This window comes from Amblyomma maculatum, chromosome 3, assembly GCF_055883805.1.
Source record: "Amblyomma maculatum isolate TAMU_Amacu chromosome 3, ASM5588380v1, whole genome shotgun sequence".
Lineage (NCBI taxonomy): Eukaryota > Metazoa > Arthropoda > Arachnida > Ixodida > Ixodidae > Amblyomma > Amblyomma maculatum.
The window spans coordinates 11,310,084-11,317,864 of NC_139346.1; positions in this window are offsets into that span (position 1 = coordinate 11,310,084).

The window sequence follows — 7,781 nt, forward strand, 5'->3', positions numbered from 1 at the left end:
TATCATGTGAACCGGCACGACTTACTTTATACCTTCGGTTTTTCTTTTCATCCCAAAACTACCCCGCTTAATTGACAACTAATTTGTCATACTTGAGGTACACTTTATCTTCAGGCTTCTTAACATCCTTAACAGTAGCCCAGAGAAGCTTTCTCGTTTTCCGTAGCCTAGGCGAGAAGTTTTCTGAAATGGACGTTTGGGAACCCTTCAATTTTGAAGCATTCCGGAGAACCTCTTCTTTTTCAGCGAAATCAAAGAACCTCATAATCACGGGACGTTTTTTATCTTCACTTTTCTTTCCCAAGCCGTGTATCCTCTCCAAACTGCTTACTTTGATTTCAAGTTTACCTTCAAAGATTTCGGTTAGAACATGCTTCCTAAGGTCATCTACTGTTTCTGTTTCTGACTCTTCAATGCCATAAATGAGTAGGCTGTTTCGACGAGAGTAGTTCTCAAGATAGTCCACCTTTGTTCTTAGTGAAACTATGTCCTTGTTCAATTCTGCCAACGAGTGCTCAGAGGCTTCAACCCTTTGAGCTGTTTGTGATAGTACTTCCAGTTTGCTTTCAATTGAAGCAAGTCTCTGATTTGTCTCTGATATATGTAGGTCAAGTTTTGCTCCTAGAGATTGTAGTTCGCATGAAGAAACCTTTTGATTCTCGATAATTTCATCGAGCTTTTTTGCTACCCCTGGGCCTGGATTGAGCTCAACGTCACCGCTAAGCAAAAGTGCAAGCAAACAAAATGAGTCAAAACACTCTGCAAATGTTTCAAGCAAAACGCCTGGGCAAGGCAGCACGACCAAACAAAGAGAATCACTTTTAAATTCATAGGAGTAGCGATATCTACTGACCTGCATAAAAAAGACGAAAGGGTTTAGCTGCGACTGCATCCCACTGGCAAAGAAAACCTCAGGGGCGGTTCCCGAAGGATCTGATGATGTCGATGTTCCTTGGGATAGCCAGTGCGGACGTCGAAAAAGTTCCGGACAACGGCCGTCGCTGTCGTTGAAAAAGCCGGCGTTGGCGGGGAAAAGCACTGTCACTGGCACATGCCGATATCGTTCACTCCAAGAAGCAGCACATTCGCACATAGGAATAGGAACTAGCGTTGGTAAAATAATGTGTAAAAATTTTCAAGTGGTAGGAGTAGTAATCAATAGAAGAAAAATATTTAAAAAATGCCTCGAAACCCACTGAAAACGCCCTTCCTGTAAATGCAAGGGAAGCAAAACTTAACGTTTCGCATCAAGCGACGTGTCTTTGGGGTTTTCAGCGTTGCAAAGACTGATAGGCAGTCTGAGACCACGATTACGTAATATTACTTATTAAAAGACCAAGCAGATTGCAAGGAATTTAGCAGTAAACATTGGTGTCTAATCTAGGATCCGCACTGCAACCCTCCAATCGTAAATGACACTTACTGAAATGTTCTACATGTAGTTCTTACCGTTCGCACCTGTTCCAACGAAAGTTACTGTTGTACAGACACCAAGTCGATGACCGTGTTCATCAAATGCCAAGCCGGTGGCGTGAGGCTCTGTCAACGTGTCCTGAGGCAGTTTTTCCTTCACTCCTCCATGCACTTTGTGCGTGGTGCAAATAAACTTCGATACAATTGAAACAAACGAATGATTATTACTGGATGACTGGAGCACGGACATAATTAAACAATCTCAAAATGAAACTGAACACAAAATATATTTTCTAAGTTATCGTCAGGTATCATTAGCGCTGCTGCATGCATAGTTTTACAACTCATTGGTCATGATCATGTAGCATATTTTCTCGAACAAATTCAAGTTCTAACTGATGCATGGCATTGTTTTTGTTTTACTCGAGGCGTTTCCATCGCCAGTCAGCTAATACAAGCTGTGATTTTACGCAGATAATCAACGAAAAAAAGCAGACTGACGCTTTAATAATGAACTTTGCAGACGCATTTGGTAACGTTTGGCATAACAAGCTTTAAAAACAAGGTAATGAACTAAAGGTTGGCAAATTACGCCATGCAATGAAAATACACAACAAACTTCCGTCAGTTTGTGCTAGTAAACAATTTTTCGTTCCCTCCAGTTACTCTCGATTCCGGAGTTCCTGAGGAGTCTTATCTTGGGTCGCTTTTTTTTGGATTTTGGTTAACAATATTGTAGTGGATGAAATGGGTTTGATACAGGTGAAAGCTCGACGGATGGAACCTGGTCTCAAACGGCTCAGAGCCAGAGCAGTCTGCGAGAGTCCGTTTCCTCTTCTTCCTCGAACCCAAAATAAGCCCCTACGCGGCATAAAAATATTGTCGCCGGGATCTCAGTTCCGCTGGTTTAGGTAAATGCTATACTCTTTATCTCTCTGGACTGCTTTTTACACCGACAATCGTCTGTCTCATAATAAGACTAGCGCCACTGAGGGTCAAATCCGGTTATAAATAAAGATTTTACCAAGATAATAACAACATGATGTGACCAATGGCAAATATGTGTTATTTATGCTAAAGCATTGCACTGAGGGTCAAATCCGGTTATAAATAAAGATTTTACCAAGATAATAACAACATGATGTGACCAATGGCAAATATGTGTTATTTGTGCTAAAGCATTGCACTGAGGGTCAAATCCGGTTATAAATAAAGATTTTACCAAGATAATAACAACATGATGTGACCAATGGCAAATATGTGTTATTTATGCTAAAGCATTGCACTGAGGGTCAAATCCGGTTATAAATAAAGATTTTACCAAGATAATAACAACATGATGTGACCAATGGCAAATATGTGTTATTTATGCTAAAGCATTGCACTGAGGGTCAAATCCGGTTATAAATAAAGATTTTACCAAGATAATAACAACATGATGTGACCAATGGCAAATTTGTGTTATTTATGCTAAAGCATTGTTCATGCGTGCAACTATTTCTTAAATGTGCAACTACAAGTACAGCGGTAAATTCTCGAAGAAACGTCGCCGCTTCTGCCTTACGCATATTATCTTTCATCTGGCATGCAGTAAAGCTCACGCCACCAGCACACGCTCCCTTTCCTATAACACCATTGTTCGCTCTATGCTTGAATATGTCGGGATCCTTTCAATAAATCTAACATTAGTAAGACAGAGTTCAAAACGCAGTGCGGTTTATTAACAAATAGCCGCAAAACTATCACTGCTCTTCTTTATCAAACTGGTTTGCTTCCTTTTTACAAAAAAAAGTAAATAAAAATATTGACATATAATATTATATCGCCCTGCCCTGGTATCAAACACAACAATGGCATAAATTAAGAAATCAGTGCTCCATTTTCCCCAGAACGATTACAGACGAATATCGTTACCAATGATGTAGTAATAAAATTTTCACTGAACATGCTTAAAAACAACCCTTACTTTTCTGAATATGTACAGCCATATTCCTGTGGTTCATTTGTACTTCGGCGTTTGTGCTCTTCGCATTAAGATCTAATCTTTTCTTGTTTCCAGCACTCATGTACTTTTATATTGTGTGCCTACCGTGCAAAATTATCGTAGTATCAATAAATACAACACTAGCAGCTTCCGCACACAGTTAAGAAATATATTGATACCAGCTTCTATATTGCCTTCAAAATGCTAACCTTCCTTTTTTGCCTCCCTAAAAAGGCCTCAGAAAGGTTGAGAACATCATCCGAGGATGCTTTCTTGGTAATCAAAGAATAATACTCCTCGGCTGGTGGATGGCCTGACGTCGACGGCGTGCATCATCAGGCAGTCGAATAATGTTATGCAATCACGGACGCCTGTTGTCTTTTTTTTGCTAATAAGTATTTATTTACCGGCAATCAACTACAGAACAAAATAACAAACGTACTTAATTGAGATTGAAAATTACGCTAAAACGCAAATAATTACAAGTAATAAGGTCAAAAAAAGACACGGGGCATCGAGAGTGCGTCACCAGGGACGTCCAGTGTAGACTCCGAATCAGGCGAGAGGATTGGGCATGTTAGAACAGCAATCAACTGAGGGCGAGGGTGATAACCGTTTAAGAGATTCGTCGCGCGCTCTAGCCACGTGCTGCTTACGATCGGCAATATGTCAAACGAAACTTGAGCACATGTAGCGCTCTGGTTTGGCGGATGGCTGTGGATATGCCCACTACGCTGAGCCAGCTGCATTTTGAAGTGCTCTTGTTTGTTCGCGCTACTTTTTTTTTACAGATAAATACAGCCCGCTTTCGCGCCAGTCAGCGAGTAAGACCTAGTTTTCGTGCGGAAAGGTAAAAAATACAATTCTGGCCCTCGCCTCGACAGCACACTTATAAAAGTTTATCAAAGCTTCTTCGAACTGATCAAGGACGCCTTTCAGAAAATGGTAGTTTCCTGAGTCGGTCCTGTTTTTCTAAATCGAGAGGGTGGGCACGGTCGCGGAGTTTGGTGACCAGTGCAGCTTCTCAACGCAGGTTACGAGGTAGTCTCCGCGTTAACAGCCAAAGGCGTCAGCGCGATCCTCCCTGAGACAGTGGGCCCTAAATCTACACCATCTCTCGAGCGGCACCGTTAAGCGGGCACCGAGAACGGGAACTACATGTCCTTGGACCGATCGAATACCATTCAGCACACCCATCGTTTTGGCGTGCTCGATCGTTTCGGTTACCCGTTCGTCCGTGTTCACTGTACACCAGTGTCCAGCTGTTAACGGCGATATGAACAATCCTCACAGGCATCCGACACCGGTCTTTTGATTTTGTATTGAGAGCCCTTTCTTGACAGTATTGTAGCCGGCTCAGTTCTACCATTCTACCAAGGCCAACCATTCTCGCAATGAGAACAGCTAAAACCGACAAAAATGAGCGCATATCTTAAAGAATTTGAGAACCAAGTTTATTTTTATTTGGAGTTGTATACCTGGCTTCACATAAGCACAGTCTGCGGCGGTCACCGACTGGGATATGCTGCTGAGCCGGAGCACCAAGCAGCGGCCTTTCCAACATGATGTCTGTGCAAAAGTGAAGTTTTCTAGTTGGTCGAAATTCCCGAGCCTACCTCTTTCCTTTCAGGCACTCCCTTCCTCACCCGTTTTCTCATGTCTGTCTGTGTCGATAAAAAAGGGAGACAGCTTTTCTCGAAACACCCTGCGCTCGTTTCCACATACCAACGTAATCACTTCCTATTCTTCCTTCCGAAGAATAGGCGCCCCCAGGTGGCCAAAGCATGCATATTTTTAACACCCTTGCCCTCCTCTGTAGGGGGCTAGTGATGCCTGCCACAATGCCTGAGTTGCGGCCGAAACTATTTTGGTCTCCCGCGAGCAGTGGAATACAGCGAACGTGGATCAAGGCAGGCGACGATTGCCATCGGAAAAAACGCTGCGGGCCCTGGCTGATCTCCCGCCGTCTCGAGAATAGCAGCTCGTCTGAACTGAGTGGCACAGAAATAAACGTGGCCCCGATGCGCGCACAAGTGCTGTCTCAAGGTGATGTGGTTCCCAGTCGACGGGTTTTGACAGCGAACATGTTGTCACTGCATAAATGTCTAGATCACAATTGTCGGTTCCCACATAAAACCTCTACCGAAAAGGGCTACAGGACGACAAAACAAGTACCGCACACAGATACAGATATGCCTCATGCTACTTTTTTTAAGGAATAACAGCGCGGAGACAAAGGACAAGGAAGAAGACAACACCTGCGCTGACTATCAACTGCAGTTTATTAGAAAGAAACACGCAAAAATATACTCTTTTCACAACCAATAACGCATGTGCAACACCAATCGCCAAACAGATACCTCAGTCTTTTGAATCAAGATAGATTAGTTCACAGTCATGAACAGATACAGACATGCGTTATTGGTTAAGAAAAGAGTATATTTTTGCGCGTTTCTTTCTAATAAACTGCAGTTGATAGTCAGCGCAGGTGTTGTCTTCTTCCTTGTCCTTTGTCTCCGCGCTGTTATTCCTTAAAAATATGTACCAACTAGCTCAACTTTCCGTGTTATTGAACTCATGCTACTTCAAAACAAAACAAACAAATATTTTTTTTTTTGCATTTTTGAAGCGGTTCTATACATATTTTTGATTGGACCAAAATGAACTCACCACAAGAATGGCCAGGAAATGCTGACACACGGGGCACTTGGTATGCAGCCTCGAGGAAACTTTTTTTTGCATTCAGTGTGATGATCCTGTCATCAGCTGACACCTCAACGGTTCTAAAGTTTAAAGAAAAAGTTAAAAAGAGCATTGAAGTATCCCAATTTTGATTTTTATTCTTTTAATATGTTTACTTCTCTTACGTTGTTGGGCATGTTAATCGAAAATATTTTCATTGAAATGGTCACCGAAACAAATTCCACTTATGCTGAAAAGGTTCAGTTACTTGTCTCCCCGTATGTACCTGGGCTTTCAAACCTTTGTTCTGTATAGGGAGCGATATCTCTAATGCAACATGGAAATCGAAAAGTGCCAGGTAATTTTATCCGCACACAAATGGCATGAGGAGATTATTATGGTCTGGTGCTCCTGCAGAGACAAAGTAATTTTTGGGTTTGATTACAAATTTATTTTAAAAGCTAAAAAAAATTATACGCGTCTAATTTTTTCCATGTAACTAAGTTTTGTAACGCCCATATCTAAAGTGTGATCTGGTGTGGCGTAACTAAAGGCGTTCGCTTTCGAAGGCCACGGACACGGTAGTGTAGGGCTGTGCCGAGCAATGTTATTTGTGGGAAATCGCGGCGCGGCTTTGTTCATCTCGACTGCGAGGATACCATACGGTACGAGGCGTCGTAACACCATAAAAGCAGGCATCGTATTTGTAGGCGTAACGCGAAAATACGCGCATGACTTTTTATCAAAATTTCACACAAAAATGACTGAAAAAAAAACTCCTTTCTTGTGCATCCATATGCTTGTCAAGTTGGAGGCTAGTTTAAATTTGAACAGATTTCAAACTTGTATGCCGTTATAAGTTTAGGCCTGGGCATTCACCGAGAGGTGCGACAAATGCTGCACCTACCGTTTCTTAAAAAAACCAACCGCAGCAATATAAATATATATAGACATCGTTTGCTTGTGACTAATAGCCGAGGAAAATTAAAACAGGATGTCACAAAACTTTCCCGATTATCTATTTTATTCTCCGTGAATACTTCAATAATCTCGCAACGAAGCGAGAAGTTAACATACCTGGGATATCTGATAAATCAAGGACACCAAGGGAACACAGAGACAAACATTTAGATATTTACACCGCTGCTGCTCAAAAGGATATCCTGGCCGCGTATACAAAATCGCAACCTAAAGCAGTCCATAAAAGCCTGTCACCCGAAGAGCGCCAAGCCCTCGACGTTTTCAGTCAGCGGTCCGACATTATCATAAAACCTGGGAAGAACGGCGGCGCTATTGTTGTTATGGAAAAGGCCGAATAAATAACAGACGGTTTTTGAGAATTGAAAGATAAACGTTTCTACACCAAATTGGATGTCGATGCAACAAGAGGTTTTGAGACCAAAATCAACAATCAATCAGAATCTCTGCTTCAAAAGCAAAATATATGGCAAAATATGTTTAAAGCAATGAAGCTCATCAAACCAGTTCCCGGGCGATTCTACCTCTCCCGAAATTTAACAAACCCAACCCTCAGCCGCCCATTTGTGTCAAGTGTCATTGTGTCAATACACTCACCGAAAATATTTCCACCGTCCTTGATTTCCTCCTTAAGGACATTATACCAACTATCCTTGCTTACATTAGGGACACAAATCATTTCGTCAGGGTCGTGTCCAACCTTGAAATTCCGTAGGAAAGCTTC